The 27,318-nt window shown below is 30.4% G+C and overlaps 1 protein-coding gene across 3 annotated transcripts in view; it reads right to left on the reverse strand.

Annotated features, from left to right (window-relative positions):
* Positions 1-27,318, reverse strand: part of LOC106623533 (serine/threonine-protein kinase 32A) — a 131,554-nt gene that overhangs the window by 51,915 nt on the left and 52,321 nt on the right. Inside the window, exon 4 of one of the 3 annotated variants that reach the window (XR_011394974.1) lies at positions 21,513-21,565. The exons of the other annotated variants lie outside the window; for them this stretch is intronic. The gene's annotated coding sequence lies outside the window, so the exon portion shown is untranslated. The remainder of the gene's footprint in view (positions 1-21,512; positions 21,566-27,318) is intronic. 3 annotated transcript variants of the gene reach the window in all.

Consider the following 27,318-nt stretch of genomic DNA (forward strand, 5'->3'; position numbering starts at 1 on the left):
GCAACTAAACGAATCTGATAGTAAAGTAGCCTGATGTTATATTTAGGGAGGACATACACTTCTTGACTAGCTTTAAGCGCACAGTTTTCGAGCTCAGCGCTAGTATTGCTGCTCTGCTGTCGGAGTGAATGCTCACTTTTCTCGTCCTACGATCCTTAAAGTTTAAAAAATATAGTGTATAAAAGTTTCCATTCCAAACTTTTTTGTTTACTGAGTTATATTATTTATTTATTTATATATGTTTTTAGTTAAAAATTTATTATTTCGTAATCGCACCGACAAATATTTTGGCATTTTTGTGTCGAAAATTCAACTGATTATATTTATCTGTAATGCTTTGGTAAATTCGTTGAAATTTTGACATACGAACAAAAGCACAAGCAGGAAACAACTTAAATTTATTTTACTACTTAAATTATTTATCGTCTGGTCCTTCAAATGGCTTAAATTGAATTAAGTGATTTCACTCTAAGATTAAGTTGAGATAATTGAGCCACTGTGGGTTCTGTGGTATTAACTTTAAAAACACATTTGCTGAATGATAAAGTTCCATAAACTTATTTAAAGCTATAAACTTTAATTGGCAGCAGAAAATTATTATTATATAGTTAAATACTACGCTACAATACGCCAACTTATAAGCCGTTTCAAAAATATGTCATCTATTCATTAAATGATTTATTGACAGTACTCCATTTTAGCAAATCTCCGAAATTTAATATTACAATGAACTGCCGCTCCTTCTCTTCCCGTGTATATTCTCCGGCAACTGAATATTTAGGACGAAATTATTTGGTTTCCGTGGAATAATGCGTTTGCTTTGACACCACCAATAATGATTTAATGTTCGTACTAATTAATTGCGCAAGAATGTGCACTTTACAACGGGATTAAAGCGGAATTAGCTTGGCATCTCAGTATATGGTAAATTATGCGAACAGACATCTATATATAATTAAGCTAATAAAAAAGTTTATGTTCTTTTTTGACTGTGTTGTCGTTGACATAAATGGATAAAATGTATATCGTTGGAAAGACGACGCGAAAAAGTGCACAACGTTATGGTTTCGCATATACGTCAACGGGAACACGGTTAAAAATGCGTTAGGGCAAATTTAGCGACTAAAGCAACTACAAGCGCGATGGCGTGTTTTCATTGGTAGTATACAGAAGTAGGTCGCTGTTCTATATAAGTTTCAAATACATACAAGTATATCAGATAATTGTGTATCGTTTACGGTGTATTTGTGACTGCGATTTTTTTTCACTTTTAATTGTGTTTGGACTTTGAGTGTTGCAATACTGAACTCTGTTACAATTTCATTTTTAACGTACATTATATTTGAAGTATTGTTTGAGAAAAAAAAAACACATTGAAGTGGAAATAATCTTTGATATCATTCGTTTTATTTTGACGAGTTAGCAGTTTTTAGATTTATTTCTAGTGCATTGTGTGATAGTTTATTTTTTGAAAACTTTTTTTCCTAGGTTAATTTTATGCAGTTAGTTGAATCAACAATATCAACAACAACAACGAAATAGAAAGATATTGAATTTTTTCCCGTGATTAAATATCTTTGTGTGCTTTTACCATATGTCATTACTTCATTTATTATTGGTGAGTTAATTTTTTTATTTACTTTTAATTTGTAAACAAAATTGTAATCATAATTTGTATGTTCGGTAGTCGATATTTTTTGCTAATCAGTCATTTATTCAATTAGTTAAATTTTTTTTTTGGAACTGTAGTGTCGCCCATGCGCCAACATAACATACTTCTATTTCATCATGGCTTACTCCAATTCGCTTACAGGGTGAGTACAGAGATAAAGAAATAGAGAAAATATGTAATTGAGTGGAACACAAAATGTAATTAATACTACAAATTTAAATTTAATTGGACGCATAATTTTTTCTCATGATGAGATTACTTCTAAAGTCTAACAAAAAATATATTATCAAAGTATATATTAGTTTGATGAAATATATAGTTCCGAATATTTATAACAAAATTTATGTAAAAGCGTGTATGTGTATTTGATATGCGGCGACTGGTAGCTGAGTGGAATGAACTTTTGTCTTTACTCGCTTGACTTCAATGTGTTTACGACTATCTTTCTTATCCGCTTGCTTATTTCGAAGCATTAGCACTTCCGTTTTGTTCTCTCTGAGTGTGCTACAATTTGTTCTGACATAAACTGTGTTTTTTTATACCATCAGTTGTTGTTATTCCCCTCTTGACCTTCATTTTCTGCAAATATGGCACATACATAGACATTTAAAAAATATTTGTTTAAGAAACGAAAGTAGATAAAGATTTTGAGTATATGTTGTCCAGGGATATGTTAAGTTGTACTTGCGACATTTTTTAATTATTAATACCTATTTTATATTGATATATTACATATTAGGTAAGTATAAAGGGGGATTTCAATCCTATTCCATTTCATTCATACTCGTACATAATGATGTAAATTTCACTCATGCAAATCTTGCCATAAGCAAAGGTAATTTTGCATAAATTTACCTGCAATGTAATTTAGCGTAAAATAGCTAGGCTGTGAGGATCAGTGAAAGCATTATGATATACATGAATTTTGAATAACATTGTAAATGTTTTCGATAAATCAAAGATAAAATATTCACTTAAGTAATGCTAGCATATAAGTCTCAATAACCATCATCATTTCTCTATGGGTTTCAGGTTATTTTATTGTATGAAAATGTGTTGTGGTTTTGTTATATCGTTTGAATGCGAACAAGAATAATTTGCATAGAAATCGAGTTCGCTGAAAGAATATAAAAGTTGAAATGCAAATAAATGAAATAAATCCGGAAAGGGTAGGAAGTTATTGAAGTAAATGTATGATAAGTGTCGATTCAACAGGTAAAAGATATCTACTCTATTATGAGCTCTTTAAATATGTGTACTCTTGGTACGTAAAAAGCAAGTGAAAGCAAAGTTTAATCGTTTACTTTAAAAAACATTTACTTTAGGAATATTTAAAATTAAATTAGCATTAAAATTAGAAACGGCAAAGTTTTTTTTTGCTCTTTTGCATATTACTTTCATATCGAAATGTCTGCACACCATCTGAAATAACTGCGAGATTATTTTTATGCAAAATCTTATATATTTGTAAAATTTCCTAAAAATATTTACACTTTTTAAATGGCAGACCTTAAAAATTGTAATTGGTTTGATCTAAAATCGAATAGAACCTCATATTACAATACATATTCGCCCCGACAACCTATAGAATAGTGTTTATTTGCATGAAGTTATTTAACACATTCAATAGCAAATTATTATGTTCAGTTTATACTTTTCCTAGATTGTAAAAAGTAACGCTAATAACTGACTGTTAAATTCGTAGAGAGGATAAATATCATAAATAACCAGCTGCCCGACTACCGGCAAAGTCCAATTTATAGAATTCGTTTTTCAGCTTGAATGAAGTAAAGAAGATTCGCATTTAATCTCTGCAATGCTTCATATTCCAATTAGTTCATCAAAAGCCACAGAAGCATTCAATCAGAAGTAACAAAAACCGTTAACTTTGGTAGTACCGAAGCTATAACACCTTTCACAAATACAAGCCACTTAAGGCTATATATTGTATATATAGGTACTCATAAGAACCTACAAATACTGTATGTGAATATGCAGTCGAATGGAAAAATAATATTATCTTATTTACTTCACTTTTATCTACTTTCGTATGTCCACATATCGTCCAAAACTATCGCTGGAATTCACCGTTGATGGCGACGCATGCAACGCGAGTTAATTATATCGCATTATGATGTTAAGTATACGTCATGGTGGGCAATTTAATAAATGAACAAAGGAAATATTAATTATGTACCATGATTTCTCTGACCAATAATTATTTCTTCGCTTCTTATAGGAAATAATCAAATATAATGAAGCATGATGACATAAATAAATTTAATCGAAATAAAAGAAGAAAACTTTAAAACAGTTGAGCAAGTGGAAGAGAAAGAGAATTTTACTCATGAAAATTAAATTTTCTTTAAGGTTAAACGATCGTTCCTTCCGCAAGTGAAATCACCGGGAATGGAAGTACAACGCAAATGTACACACTTACATTTATTTATGTTTTAATAAACATCCGAAACTATTTACTTAAATTTTATATATTGACACTACAAACTGAATTCATAATGCAATTCAATTTTACTTAGTGATGGATTTGACGCTGAACGAAATATTTGATTGGCAAGAAAGGCAACAAATATATTGGTTCTTCACAAACTGCTATTTAATGCATGAAGTATGAATATTCCTTCGAGCAAGGATTGTATGTTTCGAAGTGAAATATTTTCCAGACTATGTATACATACACTATTCGTTAACCTACCTAACCGTTGGGTGTTTAAATTGATTGACATGATAGGTTTTTAAGAAATTTTCTAAAATTATTTATATTTATTGGATGGATAAAGAGCTCTTAACAGTTTTATACGAGGTTTTTTCAAAAAGATTAGCAAATTTTGTATATCTTAAGAAAGTGTTTATTTATTCATGAATATCTATTTAGTACCCTTCAAAGTAATCACCTTTAGATTTAATGCACATATGTCAGCGTTTTTTCCAATCTTGAAATCACTTAAAAACGAAATTTTTTGTGATCTTGTTCAGCTCCTCCTTCGATGCAGTTTTTAACTCTTCAACCAAAGTTGGAGTTTTCATCGTTCACATTTTCACGACCCTCTGAGAACATTTTGTACGACCGATAAACGTTGCTTTTGTCCAAGCTTTACCATATGCCACAATCATCATTTGCATTGCGTCCGTGCACTTAATTTTGGTTTTTCACACAAAATTTTACACAGAGTTTTGGACCCTTTATTTTGGAATAAGCAAAAATCGAAGATAAACTAAAACGCATCCAAGCAAAACATCTGTCAAAAATTGACTAAACATTAAGCATAACAGCTTAAGTAAAGGATATGAGTACCAACGCAATAAAACAATCGGATATCGAATACACGTAGCCCGCGAAAATTCGAAATTCGCGATACTTTTTGAACAAACCTCGTACAGACACTACATTTTTAAAACACTTTTCAAACCTGCAATATATCAGCACAGAATGGTAGCCACTCAAGAAATGCGCTTAATTTATTCGTCCATAAACTGCAATCGTATACCATACATATCTTTGTACTTAAGCTAACACGTGGTTTCATTGACAGTTTTGGTATTGAGATGTATCTGCATAGGTACATAAATATATACTTGTAGGAGTTATGGTGTGTTTGATTATCTGTACAAGAACGAATATTTAATCCTACACACAAATATATCAAATGCGGTTGAAAGCTGCTACTTAATGTCTGGCGCCTCAAATATGCGCCAAACGGCAGCATCATTTAATTGCTGCTATTAAACCAACGCTACAACATTTGACGGGTCATTGATGTGGTATAATAATTGTTAACAAAGGCATTCGCACATAATAACAGCACACACATACATCTTTCCTTTAGTTATTACTTCGTAACATTAGAATGTCTAATTAAACCACAGGTTATTACGGACTAATAGCATTTATGATATGTATCTTCTTGTTTAAATACGTATATGATTTAGTATAGAGTTTGACAGCATTTCTGTGATGATATCAGCATGAATGTACACACATACCAGCGCAGTTTAATTTAGTAGACTTTATTGAGTGTGTGGAACATGTTGAAATTTCATGTCAAGTACTCATGTGTTGCAGAAGGTCGCACTAGGCTTTTTTAGCAATCTACGCGAGCAACTTGATTAATTAATTTAGTTACAGAGTAACTTGGTTAATTAATTTAGCTACAAAGTCAATAATAATGCTCTTCACCTTAGACCTTTGAAGATTAATTATTGTGTTTTGCTGTGTATTTTGAAGTCTGAGTGTGTATTCAAGACTTCAGTGGTAGAATGTTTAATGAACATGACGATTTTTATATAGTAAGTAAAATGCTTAATGGAAAGTTTTTTTGATAGATAACTAGAGCTTAGTGTATGAAGATAATACACTAAGCATGTTTTCATACATTTGGCAAGGAATTTAAATTAAATTAAATATAATTTTACATTAGGCCGTGTTCCACCCCGGTATTCAAGTCTCTCATTACAGTAATTACAATATATTCGAATAATTACGGTTTATCCAAGTGTTAAATTATTGGACTAAGTGATAAATATGCACACGAATGGTTCGCACCCGACTGTAAAAAAGAACGATTACCCACATCTTTCTCTTCTATTATTTCCTTGAATACGTCAATGCTTTAAAATTTTATTTACATTACTTTTATGATGGATTTACGCAAGCAAGAAAAAGCGTTTTATAATACCTCTCACAGATGTATATTTTATAGCATGAAAGGGCATAAAAAAGAATTTAACTTGAATTTGAGCGATCTAATACCGGCGCTTCCGAAGAATTAGATGCTTTTTCGGAAGAAAAGCACATGTGCAAAGTTTCAGATCGATATTTCGATATATTATAAGGGACAATAAACTTATTGATGGCTATAAAATGACCCCCCTTCGTATAATTTATTTAACCAATTAACCACCGATAACTATTAGCTATTTATTTAGGTCTGCGCCTTCCTGTTTATAAGACAATGATAAAGTTACGAAAACAAAAAACTTCCGAACTTTAACGCAAAAGTGCCTGCTGTAAATCAATGCTTATGTAGGTTTCATTGACATTTATGTTTCTGTTAACGAACAATTAAATTTGAAAACTTTTATATAAACCCTCTCCCTCTTTGCAGCTCTTTGAAACTTTTAGTGACCATTCTTGCTCAATTGCTTTAAATGAATGCACCAGCAGTTACTTTCAAGCAAACAACAAGGCGACCAACAGGAACTAACTAATGCAGCATACATATACCCAATATTAAACTTACAACGTAAGATTTTCTGCTTCTAAATTCAAGTAAAACTGGCAAATGACTAGTTGTGTTGCCAAAAGTCAGCAATTATTCATGATATCTTGATTGAGTTCTTCAATATTTCAGCAGCCAAACAGCAATAACTGAGGAGTTTTTTCAGAATTTTAGAGAAATGTTTTTATTTGTTTTTGTTTATTTTACATATAATAATATAATTTTTCGTATTTTTACTAAAGCTGATTAAGTTTTTTCACAATCTATAGCATTCAACGGTCAGTCAGCTAAAATTGAGATTTGTCCCGCTTTATTGTAGCAGAAGCGGCCAATGTATATATGCGCAATGTGGTTGTACAATGCGTATAAGTAACTATTGATAATTCCATTTGCTATTCTGAGTACCATATTTAAAAATTGTACCAGAGTTATTACTATGTAGTGTATTTAGTCACTGGCTCTATTTCATACATTAATATTTTCGTAAAAAATTAAGAAAAATCGTAATATTACATAAACAGTAACAAACAAAAAAATATATTGGTGTGAAATATACCAGATTACAATAAAAATAATACAAAAAATTAGTTTTACTTCACACTTGAAGGTAATATGAAAAATTGTTTATGAAGTTGGATGATGAGTCACGGTTTCCGTTTGATAGCCAAAATAAAGTTTTAGAAACTGACATTACATAATATTATCTATATATATAATATACACACATACACATGCATTGAGTTGCACAATTAAAACCAATCCCATGCCCCTTGACAATATAGGTATACCATATATAAAACAAACGCATATACTCCTACATTTAGTTAGATGAGTTAGATTTAAAAATTGTATTAAACAAAAACAAAAACTATATTAAAATCAGAATTAATTAATTCTCACTCAATGAAAGATTTTTATATTTCCCCCACCAGTGGTAAGAATCTAAAGATTCCTCATTGAGTTAAATATTGATACTGATTAAAAATAAAACTTTCAAAAATTAAAAAATTCCCAATTGTCAACTTCTGTTGTATTAATAAAACCTAAATTTCGTTATTCAAAATTTGTTTGAATAAAGATACTTGCGCTATCTCATGCGTTCCATGGATATTTAACTTTAATTGAAACAGCATTAACTGCCGATGTCACCAACCTTTTGTTTCACCGACCAAATGATTTTCATAGAATAATGCGTTTGCTTTGACACCAGCAATTATGATTTTTTGTTCAAACTAATTAATACTTCTAAGTTGCGTGTTGGAATTAAACGCGTGAATGCGCAATTTATAACGGGATCAAAGAAAATTTAGGCAAGCATTTAAATAAGTTAGAGCCAATGGTAATGAAGGTGTTTATACTGCTAAATATGCTCTGCATAAAAGGAATTTATTTTTCGCACTTTCATATTGAAAAGTGATGATTCTACTTAAGAGAGAAACAGAATATATTTCGAATCATTGTTGGACCTGTGAACTGTCGTGGAATGAAAGCTTAGTATTGAAAAAGTTCTCTCAGGTGAATTGAATGGAATAATTAAAATATGTCCTGGAAATATTTGTATGTATACCATAAAATAGTTTTTCGCGATAATGTTTTGATTACTACTATTTCTTGTACCAAATGATAAAAGTTACGAGACACAAAAAAAGACTAGTAATCTCGGTTAAAAACTTAATTAACCTCCATTCGCCCTTTGACTTTATATTGAGTTTATCAGAGAATAAGCGATTTGCTTTAGATAATAGGTCTAACTATTGTAGATGTGCTCCTCCAAATGTAGTCAGCTAACTCTTAATTATTTAAACGTTAGCACAAAGGGCACACTCTGTACTTATTCATTTATCATCGGAGAATGGAAAATGTAGATAATAATAATAATTAATTTCACCCAAGTTGATTAGTATTATATGGCAAATAAGTCTAAAATTATTCCATATCAGGCATACATACATATAAATATTGAAGTGCCAAGTAATTTTGAACAAAGTGTGCATGCTTTAGATATAGGCTAGCTGTACTAAGTTTCAGATTTTATATATAATATATGCATGTATATAAGTGAATGTGTGTCTATAATACCAGCCAGCTCAAAATTATCATAGACTGAAATGCATATACTTATACATATACTTTATTTGAATTACTTAAGCAGGCAGAGTTAAACTTGCCTTTTTTCACATAAATAACAATTTTGTCGTTTGCTATCTAGAGATATCTACTAAACAAACACAGTCAGTTATCAATGTGAGTCGGATAGAAATCGTTTATATACAGGCGCATGTGCATATGTACCATAAATGTACTCTCTATGTTGAATTTGCTTAGTATCAGATTAATTAAAGGATATCATTTAATTGAACGTGTAGGTATATGATTGTATAATATATTGATTACACAAACAAAATAGTTAAATGACTATGATCTACTGATATTTTGTTTGTGTTTAAGCCATTTTATTTTGTCGGCAGCTTTATAAAATATGTAGTTTTTTTTATTTATGAATTGAACTGCTTTTAAGATATTCATTTTGGTACATGCTTCGTACATAATTTTCTTACAAGACAAATTAACATGAATTTTCATTGCTTACATGAAGACTTTTTACTTACTAAAGATATTCACAAGAGAAGAGAAGAGAGTTAATAAAAATGTATTTCATTTGGATGGATTTTAAACTTTAATGCACTTTAAGTAATACTAAGGAGCCCATTAAAATCCTTTCAGTTGTTTGTTGGAATTATGCTTATACAGTATTTCTATATATATATATATACTAGCTACATATATGCATTTATATATTATACAATCTTAACCGCCGTTGAAAAGCATGCCAACATTTCTACTTAATGAATTCATTTTCGTACTTTTGTCATATTTGCCACACATGTGGTTATTGTGGCAGTGTTTGTTATCAAGTTGGTGCACACATTGTACGGTTTAAAGAAACAACAACAATTTTCCTTTACATAGTAATTTAACAAAAACATTATTGTATGCTTGGTTTTACTTACATAATATATTTTGTGCAAAACGTTTTGTATTGCCATTTCCTCTTTTTTATACTCTTGCAATATGTTGCTACAGAGTATAATAGTTTTGTTCACCTTACTGTTGTTTGTATCACCTAAAACTAATCGAGTTAAATATCCGCATGTCTCTCTGTCCGTCCGTCCGTCTGTGCAATCGGACTACTGCCACGCCCACAAAATGTCATTAATCGAAAACCAAAAATTACCATAACTATATTAAGCTCCCTTATAAAATACAAGACAAAATTTGGTACAACGAATTGCATTAGGTAAGGAAAGGTTGGAATTTTAAAAAATGGACTCAGCCGCGTCCTATAATAGGTTTAATGTGCATATCTCCTGAACCAATAAAGCTATAATAACCAAATTTATTCAAGACAATCAGATAATAACCCCGTCTACTTCTCATAACCACATAACACAATTTTAAATTCCTTCTTTTTCCGAAGCATATAATATAACTGGATAAAACTTTGCACGAATAGTGCTACCTAGTGATCAAAGAATTGTACAAAGCGCAGCCTCTAGGTACCGAATATATGGAACTTATAGCTGATTTTTTAATAAAACTATTTGTCAATGTGTGAGATATATAATTGAAATTCATAGAGGGTTCTTTCCTGATACTAGTATGTTTGTCAAAAATGGGTTGAATTGAGTAAATACTTCCCTTAGCCCCCATATACCTCATATAAAGATATTCGAACTCCGAACGAATTTATACCGCATATATCGTCCAATATGTGAGCTATCTTTGTGCTTAAAATGAAACGAAAACTTGATCTAGCCACCATATAACTAATGTCAGAATTTTCGAGCATCCGGCTGACTTCACTCTATATGATTAGTGATGGTGTGTCAGGTACCTTAATAAAACCCTAGGTACATTTTATTAGTCTGTGGCATGTTAATAGTTTGTGGTATTGGCAAAAATAGATCAAATCTGGGAAATACTACCTCCAACTCCCATATAATGCGTATAATGATTTTCGTTTTTCTAAAATTAGCTTGGTCTAAATTTCATATCCCTAATACAATGAATTCCGATACTCTGGTTCGCGTTTTCCACATTAAATTAATATATATTAAATGTGGCCTTTTCGGTCGAGTTAATTTCACATATTATAGCCTATATATAGCCTTCTTATTAGAAGATGTTTTTAGTATAATTTTAGCTGACGCGGATGTTTAGTTCTTTCGCAACATTTTTGCCAGCACCTGAATGAATTTACTGGGTTTTGATTCTTGCAAGTTGTAAGAGTATAAAATGTTCGGTTACACCCTTCCTTACTTTTTATGTTTTGTTTTTTTCTAAAATGTTTATAATTTACATTTGTTTCCTCTAGCTAGTAGGTCTTTTGAGTTCAATTGTTGTTGAATTAAGCCTTTTAATAAATTGCGTATACGTACTGGTGTTCCACTTGTTTTGATTCTCAAACTATAGAACTCTAGGCTAACTTTTTCTCCATACTCAATATTTTTTTTAACCAACTTTACATACAACTTTTTTATTATAAAGAATAGTTGAAACGAAGTTTTATCTAATCATATTTCATTTATATATTTTCAAAATATTCATAAAATTCTAGGCACAGAAAAAGTATAAAACGAAACCAAAATTTAGTATATTTCAATGGAATTTTACTTCAATATACACATTTGATTGTTGCACAAGTTACACTGGTGTTATCTTTGTGTGACAACAAATTTTCAATTGTTGTAGAAAACATAAATATATTTCTGTGACGCATAAAAAATGCTTTGAAATATATTCAAAGAAATATTACATTTTTTTATATATAAGCCAACAAAAAGACGTTAGAAAATACCAAACAACCAAGTCATACTGTGAAAACTAAATCAGATACAGTGGAATAAAATATTTATACAAAGTAACACAAAAGGAAAGTTTTAAGTTTATGAAAATTATCATTTTCTTAAAGATAAGTAAGTTAAAAAGCTAAATTATGCTTAAAATATAATACTTAACGAAAATTTTACATCAAGAAGTTATGGTTAAAGGGATAATATATTGTCACATACATTTAAAAATATTCTTTTTCATTTACAAGTACGATATTTGTCAATTTGTAACACGCCCAAAGGTGAATTTGAGCTTTTTGGCTGTTATGTGAGCAGGTTCCGAAACTATGTAGAACTATAAAATAAACATAGCTATCCTAAACAAAAATAAATGCAAATAATAATAGAAAAGACAACGCCACTTTTTTATCTTACAAGTGATATATATATTTATATAAAATCTACTATTGCTTGAACTTGTTTGACTCCGAGATTTTTTTAACCTACATTCTTATCCGCTTATTCATTTTTAATCTTTAGCTCTTCCTTTTGATCTCTGCTGTGTTAAGCAAAAATGTAAAAATTGTCCCAGTTTCGTTTTCAACCAAGAATATTTTCATTGTAGTGCTTGTATTTGCTACCGTTAAATATTTTTATACTTCTGTGTGTATGATTTTTGGTCATCCTAATTACTAGTGCACTTTCACCCTAACCCCACAGAAGGCATTGTGTTGAATTATATGTGAGGCACTTGCACTCGCGAATAGGTGATTGCCACGGATGCGTTAAAGGGAGCGAGCATATAGACAAGTGTTTTACAATTGTAGATTTACATATGTGTAAATATATGCAAGTGTGTGTAAATGTCACTCGTCTAAAACTTGCCAAAGGCAACGGCAGTGATGCGAAAATTTACACGGAATGCGATTTGGCATTGGCTTTGGTTGATGACTTTTTTATAAAAGTGTACATATAAATGAAGATCTGGTTTCTGCATACCTGTACTTAGTTTTTGGTGTAAGTAAAAAACCTTAATATGGTACAAATATTTTTTAAATTATTGTTACTCACCATATATGGTTTGAATCAGATCGATATAATAAAAAATAAAATAAAATTGGGCCTACACAATCGCTGATAAATGTCACTTCTCTGGATATTATAACCCAAAAAGTTTGCAAAACTGAACACAAATTCGGCAAAGCAGAATATCCATGACGGTAATGCTCAATATTTCGTGAGATCAGAAGGGCTTGTTGTATTATGAGCTTTTAAAACGATAAGAAACCATTAATGGAGAACGCTGCCGAGAACAACTCATCAAATTGAACCGAGCAATTGCTTAAAAATGCCCGAAATTTGCCACTACATACAATGCAGTACTTTTCCATCATGGCAACGGTAAAGATAAGAAAAATTTTAAGCTTCATACTATTCTACATGTTTTTCTTTACATTATAATTTTGAAAAAAAAAGCAAGTACTTGTATAGACTAAATAATATTTACCTATAAATAATGCTATACCATAGATATAAATTTCTAGAATCATGCTATTTTTTCTCATGATTTTAGTTTGTCTTTATCACATGTGCTTGCATAAGTAGGCGCAAAACAAATCATCCTCTGGACATTTGCTATTCATACAAAATTGAATATTATACAAATATGGGTGTATCTATGGTTTATGGCTACATTTTTAGCGCTTTATGTCTAACTTTCCTAACGATAATCCTTATTCATCGGCACACAGGCATACACCTATGTATTTATCTTTATATTTTTACTTAGGTTATATATGTATAAAGGATTTATATTACATATGTATATGTCTATTAACGGAGAGGTGTGAAGCAGAAACATATAAGCTCTTAAGCGCATACTTGTACACACAGACACGTTAGCAGTTAAAGTATTCAAAAGATTTAAAAGCAATTCAAATATTATGATTTAGAAATTCAGATGTCTATTTGTGCTTTCAACGAAAATAAAACTTTATATGAGAGGCTATGAAGAGAACATAGTTGATAGCACTGCTTAAAAATTAATATGATTTAGTTAAAAAAGTTTTCGTAACCTTTACAAAGGCAAATACAACTTTGTGCCTTGTGTCTTTTATATTCACTTCATTGATCAGAAACAGCATTATAATTTAAATTTTTGCCATTGATTTTCGTTGTAAATGCTTTCTAAGCAAAGCGTAGTTCTGACGCTAAAATAAACAGCAAAAATTAAGGTGGTCTAATTTCGAATTTACTACATTTGCTAAGTAAAAAGTTATTAAAACATTTTTGTATCTCTCCTACATGTATAATGTTCTTAACTTCTAAATATTTATGGACTGTTTTGCATGAAAATATTAGCACGTTAATATAATCTCCACATGTTTCACATAGTAGCTAAATAGACTTCAATTAAAATGCTTTTAATATTATTCCAAATTATAGCAATATTTTACACCTCGTCATTACCAGCAAACGACTTGTACTACAAAGGCACTTATGAACTTTGCTTGATTACAGTGGTCACAGTTGAATTAGGGAATTTTGCTCTTCCGACAAGTGGAAGCAGAAGTTGGTGTAAAACTGCGGTGAGAAAAGGATCAACAACATGCAAATATGTATGTGTATTCATATATCTCTATAAGTACTTAAACTGACACGTGTTTTCATACGGCTTTTTGATGTGTACATGTGTACTTACATATATGTACATCGCAGGTTCTGTGAATATGGTGAATAAAATGAATGTTGCTTGCCGCCATTGCGTCGTAAAAGCCCATTGGAATGCTTGTTTTTCCAATAATGTGTGATACTCACTCTGACACTCTGTCATTATAATTAATATTTAGATTATAACAAAATTATGACATTCATAATACACAAGCTCTTATGTATGCAGCTCCTTAGTGTTTTTCTACATTTCCTCGAAAGTTTTTATCATCGCAGCCACCAGCAGTTAGTTTTGACAGACCTTATTAAGTGCGTTGAGCATCTTGAAATATCATGTCAAGCACTTATATGTAAGAGATGGTTGCACTTAATTTTTTCAGCATTCTGGGCAAGTAACTTGGTTAAATAATTTTGCTACAAGGTCTACATATATAAATAACTATTATTTTACATTATGAATTTTCAAGGTGAGTAATTGTATTTTTCTGTTTAACCTGAATTATCACAACTTTATACATAATTCAAAACTTAGGCCCTTCACAAAAGTATCAATACCGTTATAACAAAGTTAAGAACATCAATTTTTACTTAAAATTTCCCTTAGAAATCGAGCTTCTCATTCCCCATATTATTTTGCAATATTGTACTAAAGCTTAGTAAATGTGGATAATATTGCTGGTATTTCCCGCAATTCACAGCTGGTTTCAATATTTTTACAAATCTTATTATATACATATATACTCATACAATCATATAAACACACACACACACACAAAGTAATACAACTTGAAATTCAATTTAATGCCCAAAGCTAGTTGACCACAAAAGGCATACACACATACATAGTGTATACACCAAAATCAAAGTAGAAATCAAGCAAAGTTTCTAAGTAGATTTTCACGTTCTATTAAATCTTAATAGCCTTAATAGGCCTAGGTTATTATTGTTTGGGACAACAAAAACTTTGGTAAATCATGTTTTAAATCAATACTTGTTTACTAAAGTGTGTTTATAGGGTTTCAAATGTGTATGAGTGTATGAGTAAGCTGAAACCGACTTTTCATTTAAGAAGCAAACAGCAAACAAACACAACTTCGAATACCTTTTAGGACATTTATTTAACAAATGAGGGTTAACCGTTGTACAAAATAAACGAAACCACTTAAGTTGTAAATATATTCAAAGGAGTACATATGTAAGTGTCAAGTTCACTTTTATCGACGACAAATATTTTTCTCAGTGTTTCCATACTCACAGCCACTTCAACGAATAATTGTTATTTCTTCATTTCATCTCTTGTGGCAATCGTTAACTGAAAAAAAACATGGTTAACGACAAAACAAGCAGTCATAAATCTTGGCTTCATGTATGCACACAATAGGAAGTCATCAAAAGAGGTGCATACATTCGAGAATGCTAGCTCAGATCAGCAACATTGGGAAACCAAAAAAAAGTTTAAAGCAAAATTATAAAATAACATATACAACAAGATAAAACATTAACTTCGGTCCCACCAAAGCTATAACACCTTTCACAAATACAAAAGATGCCTTACAGGAACTTGATTTTGATCGGTTTTATTGTATGGCTGCTATATGATATAGGGATCTGATCTGAACAATTTCTTCGAAGATTGCCTGGGACAAAAACTCCTGCCACATTTGGTGAATATGTGTCACCAAATGAAAAAGCTGTCGATAAAAGTAATTGATTCCGATCGTTCAATTTGTATGACAGCTACATGCTATAGTGGTCCGATATCGGTGGTTCCGACAAATGAACAAGCAGGCATGACAAGAAAATGTGAAAGAAATCATAAGTAGATTTATCATTACAGAAATACACTCAGAGTTTTGCCATTGATCTGGCGATAGTTTTTTAATCTCGTAATTATTTAATCGCTACAAATATCGAAACCCCGAGGTGCTGTGGGGAATCGAAGACGGCAATTAATCGCAATGCAGTAGTTAGCGCTGGTGAAAAAATCCGTTCGAGTCCCGGTGACGATACAAATAAGCTTACTTGGATGAAAAATGTTGCCAATTCGAAAAGACACCCGTTCCATTTATCATAATTACTATTTACACACATGCATACGACTTTTAACTTCTTTAAACTTAAATTTTTTTTTTGTTGACTGGCTCAAGTGTGCAAATATAGTGTGGGTTTGCTGAGTAGATACGATGGTTTAAATGTTACGAATGAGCACACATAAATACATATATTTGCATTTATTAACTGCACCATAAAGCCATTGCAAGGGTGAACGACAAAGCCAATTGAATTCGATGTAATATTGAGTTTGTAGGCATACCTGTGCACGAGTATGAATACTATATATATTATATATTGTTTTAATTAAACTACTGTGCCCATGATATTTTAGAATCTCTACACTTTGTCTTACAAGTATACAAACTTATATGTGTTATGTTCTGATATCGTGATTTATATATAAATCGTTTACATTTATAAACAGAATATAAACAGAACATATATGTTTCTTACTTTGCTTCATCTTATTGTGTATTGCACTTTATCCATGTGATAAGTTTATTACTGGGTCAGTTCAAAATATTTCACGACAGGCTAACAACTTTGTTTTAATTTTACCTAATTAGTAACTCCATAGTAACGTAACTGCTTGACGTCTAACTGATATACTAAAAAGACAAACGAGATTTCTAAAAGCAAAACCAAAAATTTACACAAAGAAAAAATTGTAAAAGCGGCAAGTAGACGACGTTTTCTGTCAAGCCAAATTAATTCAAACTTCTTATTGCGTCTATCAAAGGAAACTTTCTAGTAATTGCATATACAACAAAAGCAAAACTTTTATTAATTTTAGTTTACAATTAATTTAATTATAATATCTAATTTTTAAACTTACTTTTTAACATTCAAGTAATACGTATGCACGTACGTACCTCGCTCTAATGAAGAATAATCACCTCTCTCTTCTGTTGTGCCCTTGAATACGTTGATGCTTAAACAAATTTATTTGCGTTGCACTTGCGATGGGTTCAAGCTAGCATCTGTACAACATCGAAACACTGTTCCTTTACCACCAACTTAATATACCATAATAACATCTATTTAAAATTGCACTCGCGTGCGTTTTGTGAAGGTCAAACTACACAGTTACAAAAATACTTATGTACACACAACATTGTGTAAAAAACTTTGTAACGCTAAGTGTACTTGTAGAAATTATACATTTATCCATTTACAGATTTTGAGTAAAATCACCAAAGTAAATCAACAAAAGCTTTTCTTAAAGCTGTAAGGATGCTGTTATTGAAGTTTAAAAATTGCAGAGTTTAAATATTATCTGTACATACATACGGAAATAGATGCAAATCATTATAGTAACGAAATATGTGTGTGTGTTCTTTTTATTTTATCTTAAAACAGAGGCAAACAAATTCCATTCTTTTGACTAATCTTAATCTAAATTAATATAAAACTGAACTAGTATTATGGTCTATGGAAATGCATATATAATATAATATAAATACACACTTGTATACATATTCAGCCTTATTGTATATATGGTGTGATTTTTCCAATGGAAAAATTCCCTAATTTGTGTTTTTCATATCATACCATATCAGAAAATTTTCTCTACTCGTAGATGTAATGTTTTTCATGCAAATTCATGAAATTTGTTAGTGGGGAACAACTATTAATAAAATGTAAGCTTCTTCATTAACAATATAGTTTTATAGATTTTAACTACTTTTTTTATATAAACTAAGGCCTATTAACAGAACACAGTTGGCGTTTTTGGTCAACACTAAGGCCGAACATCCTGATATGAGAAAGCGTTTTCAAAAAGAAATCATACTCTTGCATCTTCAAGTGCATTAGGTTTGTTAAAACAACGAAAATCAATATATGTAGTAACATATATGATAGTTTGGGTTATTTGTGAACCAATGTCACATATCTTCGGCATTCAGCTATAGTATTTCCAATATTGGTTCAGTCAATTTTGCTAAGATATCTTACTTATTTGCCGATATATGTGATAGGAAGTCAGCCGATAATTCAAAAATGTTTCTATTACGTATAATGGGGCTAAAGGAATTATTGACTCGATACAACCCATTTTTGACATGTAGACATATTATTATCAGAAAAGGATTATCTTTGAATTACTATAATATATCTCACAGATTGACCGATATTTTCGACAAAGTGTTTGCTGTAAGATTTGGGGTTCACATATTTTTGATAGTAAGATGGCTCACCTCAAAGCCACTATTCGTGATAAGTTTTATTATATTATAGATACATTGACTGGGGCTTGATTTACTTAATAAATACTCTAACAAATATTATTTGCGAAGGCTGTATTATATTATATAACATTAGTAATAAAAAAGAAGGAATATTAAATTTGGAGAATATCATGTCCTCTTAAATAAAACAAAAGTATTAAATTTCGTTACTAATATAGCAACTGAAGGGGAAAAGTGTACGCGCTCAACCAAACTGAATTTACATAATTAACTCTAGTTTCAAATTATTTTTAAATTTGTTTTACTTAACAAGAAAAATAATTCCATCGTTTATTATAATTTTTAAACACAATTTAAATTATTGCATGAATGTATTTACATTAATTTATTTTAATTATTTTTTTTACTTTTGCAGCAAATCTCTCTCAAATTTCGAATTAGACACATGTAAATCGGTGAAAAATTAAGGCTCTGCTGATTCGAATAACCAATTTAGCGAAAAATAGTTAATTTTTAGTTACCGCAACAAGCGGTTGCGAAATTATATTCGTGCAACATAATGATCACCGTTAGCAACCGTCGTTTGTATTTGCAAAAATATATGTAAAGGAGTATAGGTATATATCTAAGCAATAAGCTAGTAGAGAAATCCACAACTCATGCTCTCTCCCGAACAATCATAATTTCATTCATTCATGCGATTATTAAACGTCATGGTTTGCCATTTTCTGCCTATTTGACTGTCGGCATTCAAATGAAATATTTAAATGAGGTATTTGTGTACATAGACAAATATTTAATGGCATTTTGTAACGGTTTTTTCACTCCTTGTCAACATGCAACACGAGAAGTTATGAATGTTAATGAGTTTTAGAATTCTCAGTCGGTTTTACTTAAATATTGTTGGTCTATTAGGTATTTAGGTGTTTAAGAATAAATTATTTTATTTCTAGGTTAAAAAAACTTATTTTAAGCATTGAGCTTTGGTTATGAAAAAAACATATTACGATATTTATTAGAGCTGCAAGCCACTGCAAAACTCGATGCGGTTCGGTTCAGTAGTTCGAACCACTCAGAAAATATTTATACCGGTTCAAGAAGCCGTTATGAGTATCTCTAAACCGCGGTTCGGTTCGGTTCAATTAGTTAAACTTTTTATACTAATAGATATTAAAAAATCTACACGTATATACATATGTATGAACGAAAATAAAAAAAGGCTTCGTAATTGAGGTTAAATTCGTGTAAAATATTTATTTAAACTTTTCTGCGTTGATTTCAAAACTGAATAGATTTACCACACCTAGTTTGCAATATACCAATAGTTATTATAATATACATATACATAGAGTGCTTTTGGAATTTCTTCTTCAAAATTTAGCAAACGATCTTCTCTGAAAAGTCGGCGAGCTTTCTTTTTCTCTCGCAATATTTGCTGCATGTTTTTCTTTCTTTTCAAATTTGCAATGTATTGACTCACTTATATAATAATTTTTTCAAAATAAAATCACTTGTGTACTGGATTCACACTCATTCTAAAAATGCTTACAAAGTATTCGCTGTAAAATTACCCAACTCACACACCCAATTTTTTGAAATTACATCTTATGGCCTTGCATTCAAGCAAATTTGTGGCAGCTTATCATAAGGGTTGCGGTTTTAAGCACGTCGTGTATTATTTAACTTAAAAATGTTTATTGGGGAAGAAAACTTTCATTAACTAAAAAATTTAATACCTGAATTTTGTTAACTAGTAATAACTGAATTGACCTTAGCACCATATCTTGTGACACCTGTCTCAAATGTTCAGTAAATGGAACATATTCCTCTTTTTTCAAATCGCTATTGAAATTATCTGTTCAAAAAAAAAAACCATACTGGGCGGAATCGGTCCATTGCCACACCCACAAAGTCCTATTAATCAAAAACATATAAACAATAAATCTTAATGAAATTCAGAAATAATCTCTTTCTAATAACTGTGTATCCCTTGTGAAATTAGGACAATACTTCTCTTTGCGCGAACGCATTATCAACCTGATTAATGTCAAGACTTATTCGTGATATTCTCTACATGAAAGCTTACAGTAGATCAACTGGTAATCTTCTGACAACGCGCTTGAGGCACATTAAGTTCAACAGATGAAAGCGGCTTCGTCAGTGGGTCACGATTAATTATTATTGTACTGTGTATTAAACGAAACATAGAGAATTCGTTCGTCATTGAAGTGAAGAAAATGTGAGCACAATTTTTCGGATGATGTTGTGAATTGGTTGTTTGCTTCTGAGACAGCACAATTGTAAAGTGCAAAGATTGGTTTGCCGTTAATTAAATTTCTAAAAGGCTACCCCAGCATGTGTGCTTGGCTTATATGAGACTTATAAATTCTTAAAAAAGCAGTATATAAGTAAGCGAACGAGTTATTTAATAATAAACTCAGAAATTAAATTCAAAGGAATGGATTCTTCGAAACTTTGTAAAAGCGAGTTATATATATGACAGAAAAACCAAAAAAACATCGATTTTTGGAACTACAAAAAAAACACAATTGTGCCATTGTTTTTGAAATTTTGAGGATATATTTATTGAATGTGTGAAAAAAAATATTTTTTGAGTTTTACGAGATCTCCGACGGTGCAAAAAAGAAAAGATGCTCCACTGCTGCAGTGATTCCAGCCTTCGTAATGGATGATAAAAATAAAAAATTTTCGTTAAACTAAAAGATATTCTCCGCAAAATGACCTACGATCAAAAAATCAAACGTGCCAAAATGGCGGCCGTTTTTAAAAAAAATTTTGAATTTTGCCCCAAATTTTGCTTACATATAACATAACAATTGAATCAAGCTTAACTCACCTTTTCTTTCTTTATCATATTGTCCGCCTTAATTTCAACTCTGACACTTATGGCTGAAATGAGGAAATGTTTCTGAGTATGGTTAATGAAATCAATAAGTTTAAAATAATTAACTTAAAGGTCTCCTTAATATTATACTTATAATCATGCGTATAAGTATTTTTATCATACAGTGTGACTAGGTGTATACGTTAATATTAAATCGATATCTACCTAAAGTTTTATAATCTACCATGTACATTGGTTTTTTCCGATTAAAGTCGGTCACGTGTGAATTGTAAATTTTCGATTGATATTAAAACTTATTAAAATTCTTGTTTTTTTTTTTTTTTGGATTTTAAAACCCTTACCGGTAAAAGATTATAATATTAGTATGCCGTAACACGGCTACGAGAGCGCGCAACCCAAGAAAATATAAACAGACTACCGTACAGCCGCTGTGCATTGTACAATATGTTATTTATGATATGCTTTTCAGATTTAAATTTTTTCTTTTTCAATTTCCATCGTTGGCGATGCAGACTTTGATGGGACTTTGTGCGTTTTACTGCATTTATAAACAGATAACAACTTCCTCAGACCTACATCAAATGGAGAGTAGAAACGGAGGTTTAATTTCCAAAAAATATAAAGACCAAACAAAAAGTATTTAAATCACTTTTTTAATTTTATTTTTTATCAATGACAAATGTCTTTAGAAAGTCTAGCCGAAAATGATGTGTTATTTTCTTTATTTGTGTCTATTTTGTTATTATTTTCGACGGAATTTTATTCCCATCCTATTATACTAACATTCAACATTGACTTACGCATTTTATATTAATAGGAAGAAGAAATACATTTATATGCTTTACGAGCTCAAAGTATATGTATGTATGCATTACCACTTGCTGGGGGTCGGGAGATTATAAATATGGATACTTATTATTTAATTCCAACAAATTCTGCAATATTTATCTGATATATCCGGAGTTTAGCTTTTACAGTCGTTACTGTTACAAATATTACGTGCTAAGCAGATAATAACTTCAGCAGTAAGTACTTGATAAACAACAAATGAATGATCATAAAAATGTGTTTGAGAGAGATTATAACTTTAATTAAATTGTGCAAACAATAGGTAAACGAAGGAATGAAGTTTTTTATATTTCATATACTCAATATGATGTGGGTGAGTAGTATATGTAAATATATGTAATCCAGTAAAGCTAAGCGACAATTTCTTGACTTTTAAGAAAGATATAGAACTAAAGGTTTGTTATCAATTAATCTGGTACTGCAAACAAGAAAAATCAGCCGACTAAGCCGACGAAATAGACCTTAAGGTATTTCATACTCCTTCACCTCTTGTACACTATCAGTACTAGAATTTTAAAAAATTCTACATATACCATTTGAACCCAACTCCCAAACTAAGGGTGTCCATACAAGCAATGCACTTGACTACGGTGTTCGCACCTAGCCCAAGCAAATTCGCTACCTCAAAAAAAATATTGTAGAAAAGTCAAATGCAACTAAGAAGCAAAAGTTGCTAATAAAGTATGGTGAGACGATGAAACTGTCAATATTACCATAAACATGCGCATAGTCTATTAAAATAAACTCATATACGTATATATATAGTCTGTGGCTAAACTCAGTACTTCTTTACCTAACTCACTTTATTTGTGCGTATTATTGAAAATCTTTATCAGAGTGTACTAAACTTTGAAATAGGAGGATAATATCAGTAAATTTTCTGATGCAATGCTCAAGTAATTTAACCACTTCATCATAATCAGACTTGAAGATATATATTTTGGTAGATAAACTTTAAAGCTTTGTGAAAAATACTTTTAAAATCAATAATCCTGCAATAAAGTACATGATGGCATTTCCACAAGCGTGGTAATATTAGTAATATTAACGAAATGACAATATCAGGGTAACGCAAAAAGCAAACAGGTAAGAAATAAAATTTCGCAAACTTTTTATAACAACGATTTAGCAAGAAATAACTTTTGTCAAAAGGCAACATTAATATCATGAAACTTGTTTTGTGATTTTTTTTTATGTTGTAAACTTGATTTGAAAATTTATAAGAATTCTAAGAAGTTTAGACTTTATACATGTAAAAAATATTGAAATGGAGAAGGTTAACTAAACCACTTTAGTTACAAGTTCAACATGTGAATATTTTGATACGAGTACAAGTATCAACTTCAATCTTCCTGACATCAAATCCTCTTTATGACGCTTGAGTATATACATGTATATAAATATATTATACTTACATATATATATAACTAAGTGTTTACATACATCGAAGTGTGTGACAATGACCTCTTCACATGTCGAGAAGCTGCACATGACAGTGTGCTACATCTCAAAACCACCAGCTTATTGAAAACATTTTTACCCTCAGCCACTTCAATAAAAGATAGTTATTTCATCAACCCACCGCTTTTGGAATGCGTTGTCTGGAAAAGGACACTGTTAACGAAACAAAACAAGCGCTCGTCAAACATAATATTATCAACGGAGTTTCCATACGGAGAATTTAAAATGTTTCAAGAATAAACGTTAACTTCCACTGCACCGAAGCTAAATATTCTTCACAAACGAATATTTTAATAGCAAAAAGGTGTATAAAAGAATCTTTAACTTGATTTTGATCGGCCAGTTTGAATGGTAGCTATAGGCTATAGTGGTCCGATCTGAACAATTTCTTCGGAGATTACAGCTTGCCTTGAATAATAATCTATATCAAATTTCGTGAAGGTACCTTATCAAATGAAAAAGTTTCCAATGATGATGATTAACAAACAATATATTTTTCAAAGTTTTGATTAACCCCTTTCACGTTTGCAGCTTTGCCATTTTTATTGTATTTGACATAGGAGTCACATTTCTTACTGCGGAACAATTTTTAGAATTCTACATCTTAATTTTAATGATGATTGACTTCCAAGAAATCTTTTTATAAATATTTTTTGGGAAGATATAGATTATATAATAATTGTTCTCAATAATGGATAAAATTTAAAATGTTTGAAGAATATCATGTCCACTAAAAACTTATTTTTACAAATAGTAGTAATTGAAAAGCGAATATACACGCTTTCATTTAAATAAATAAAGTAGATTTAAGAAATTAGCGATAGTTCAAAATAATTTTTGAAATTAATTTATTCAATAAAGCAAAGATTTCCAACTTAAATTTTTAAATAAATTTAAAAAATCATGTCATCCTACAAACTCGCTTCAACACTTTTACATAACTTTTTTATTAATTTCTGCTCTACAACAAATGGCACATAACAAACCTAAATTTCGAGTTGTATAAATCATTGTAAAATTAACGCTCTGTAAATTCAAATATCAAAATCGGCGACACATAAATGAATTTTAATTGCATAATTGCAAAAAGCGGTGGCAAAAGTATTTTTGCTCCAAGATAATAATCAACACCAACAGTACTTATTTGCAACTCATGCTCCCGCCTGCACAGCAAGCATTTCCATGCTAATCCGTATACAAGACGATTAGACCCGCCATGTCACGTCATTATAATGAAATATTCAAATGAGGTTTTTGTGCATGGTACATACAAATGTGATTTGTAACATTTATTTATTTCCTTGTCAACAAGTTACACGAGAATTATGTATGTATGTTAACGAGTTTTAGTAATGAAAGCTAACTTAGCAAAACTTGACTTAAAGTGTTTTATTATATTTTTGTTATGTGATTTAATTATACTATTTCCTTATTGATTTTTTGGAATGTAAAATGGGAATTATTTTCAAATAATTATATAATTAACAACAGTGACAAAATAGCTGAAAATATATTTACAGTTACCTTCGATTCCCGCTACGACAGAAACAAATTATAGATAACTAAAAAACACTCACTACCTTCTTTATAATTGAAAAAGATAAACATAGATTTTCCGATACATCACTATCAACGAGCAAATATTTCTTTTCCGTAATACTTCTGAAGGCAACACAATAAAGCCTGCTATCATTTTCCATGCTTTTGTATATTCTAAACATAATTCTAATCAATTGGAGGGAAAAATTACTTTGTATTATGGTTTGTTAGAATTTTTACTTCCAGCAGTACTACCGCCTAAAATAGTGGACGTGGTTACTATGCCCTCTTCTTAAGTTCTAAATTTTACAGGCATTTTAGGCAAACACAGTAGAAAAGCTTAGAAAATTTTAAATTTAAAAGCCTCTGGTTGTGAAGAAAAACCTCTGTATTTTATATTGTGTGAGAAGCAGAAACATTAATTATTAAAACCATGGAAGCAGAACGGAGATCGTTATATTTATAGTGAGATTTCAACACGTCACAAATGAAGATTCTTCGTAAAGTGCTTATTCTAAGAGACCTAAATAACTTTTAGAATATTAGAATGTGCATGGGCAAACTACCAATAACACAATTTGTGTCGACGCTAACTAAACTGAGGTTTTATATTTCACATATGATTGCTTCATAAAATAATCTTCTTCATAAATCAACCCGCGAAGCAGAAATCATTATATTAGATATTTAGGACTAGACCAAAGTCCAGACCTTTTCGACGCTAGAGCACATTGTGTCAGAAAGACATATTCGCTTAATTTAATTAAAACATCACACACGCTAGGTACCTAAGGATGTGGGGAAATACTGTTCTCGTTATATCAATTTTTTCATCACGCCATATTAATATCGGGAAATGATTCTCTCTTCATATCATTGAGGTATCTAACTTTTCAGTCAAAATCTTCGTAAAAAAATACAGCTATAAGTTTTAGTGTTATTTTCTTCATTTCTTAACTGTACCTTGAAATTTGATTTTTGTAGCAACTTGAAGAATGGTTGTCTACAGAATTTTTACAATGATCCTTAAAAAATATATATAATATATAAATGTTTTCTTGTCTATTTGTAAAGTAAGATATATCATGTATTTATTTAAATATTGTTATTCTTAAACTAATTAATTTATTAATTTTAATTTAAATTTATTTCGCTCAATGTTATATTTATCTGCCTTAATTAAATCATGTTTTCATGCGAGCAAAAGCACAAGAAGAAAACAACTTAATTTTATTTGTCTACTTAAACTATTTACCGTCTAGTCCTTCAGCAATTTAAATGGCTCAAATTGAATTAAGTGATTTCACTCTAAGTGAGTTGAGATAATTGAGCCACTGTGGTTTCAGTGGAATTATTTACACAAAAAAAGAAATGTGTTGAGATTTAAAGTAAACTTATATAACTATTAACGATATATTCTGTGACCTGACAATTGCGATAACTGTGGCGCAGCAAAACTGAAAACTTCAATCGCGACGTAATGTACCCTTTATAATGAGATCAAAGCGGAATTAGCTAGGTATCTTAGTATATGCGAAATGGAGGCCGAATAGGGGATGTGTTATTTTAAAAAATACGTATTTTTTACTCGACACATACTTATTTAATTATCAAATTGTGGTACAAATAAATGTTAACGTCAATTTGGAAATTTCTAAAGATAGAAGAAAGCCACAATTAAGAAACGTTCATATCAATGAACCAATCTATCAGACTATGTAATAAAGATGGAAAATGAAAATTATTTGATGTGACATACTCGTATACAAAGTATACTGATCAAAATTTATAGTACTAATTTATTAATTTTATCAGGTTTAGAATTTTGTTTACTAAATAAAAAGTTAAAAAATAATCCGATCAATATATGTGACATGATTTTCATTCTTAGTTTGTCTTCAATATTGTTATTTCATAGAAAACTATATAACTGAACTAAAGGTATCTT

This window comes from Bactrocera oleae, chromosome 2, assembly GCF_042242935.1.
Source record: "Bactrocera oleae isolate idBacOlea1 chromosome 2, idBacOlea1, whole genome shotgun sequence".
NCBI classification, from domain to species: domain Eukaryota; kingdom Metazoa; phylum Arthropoda; class Insecta; order Diptera; family Tephritidae; genus Bactrocera; species Bactrocera oleae.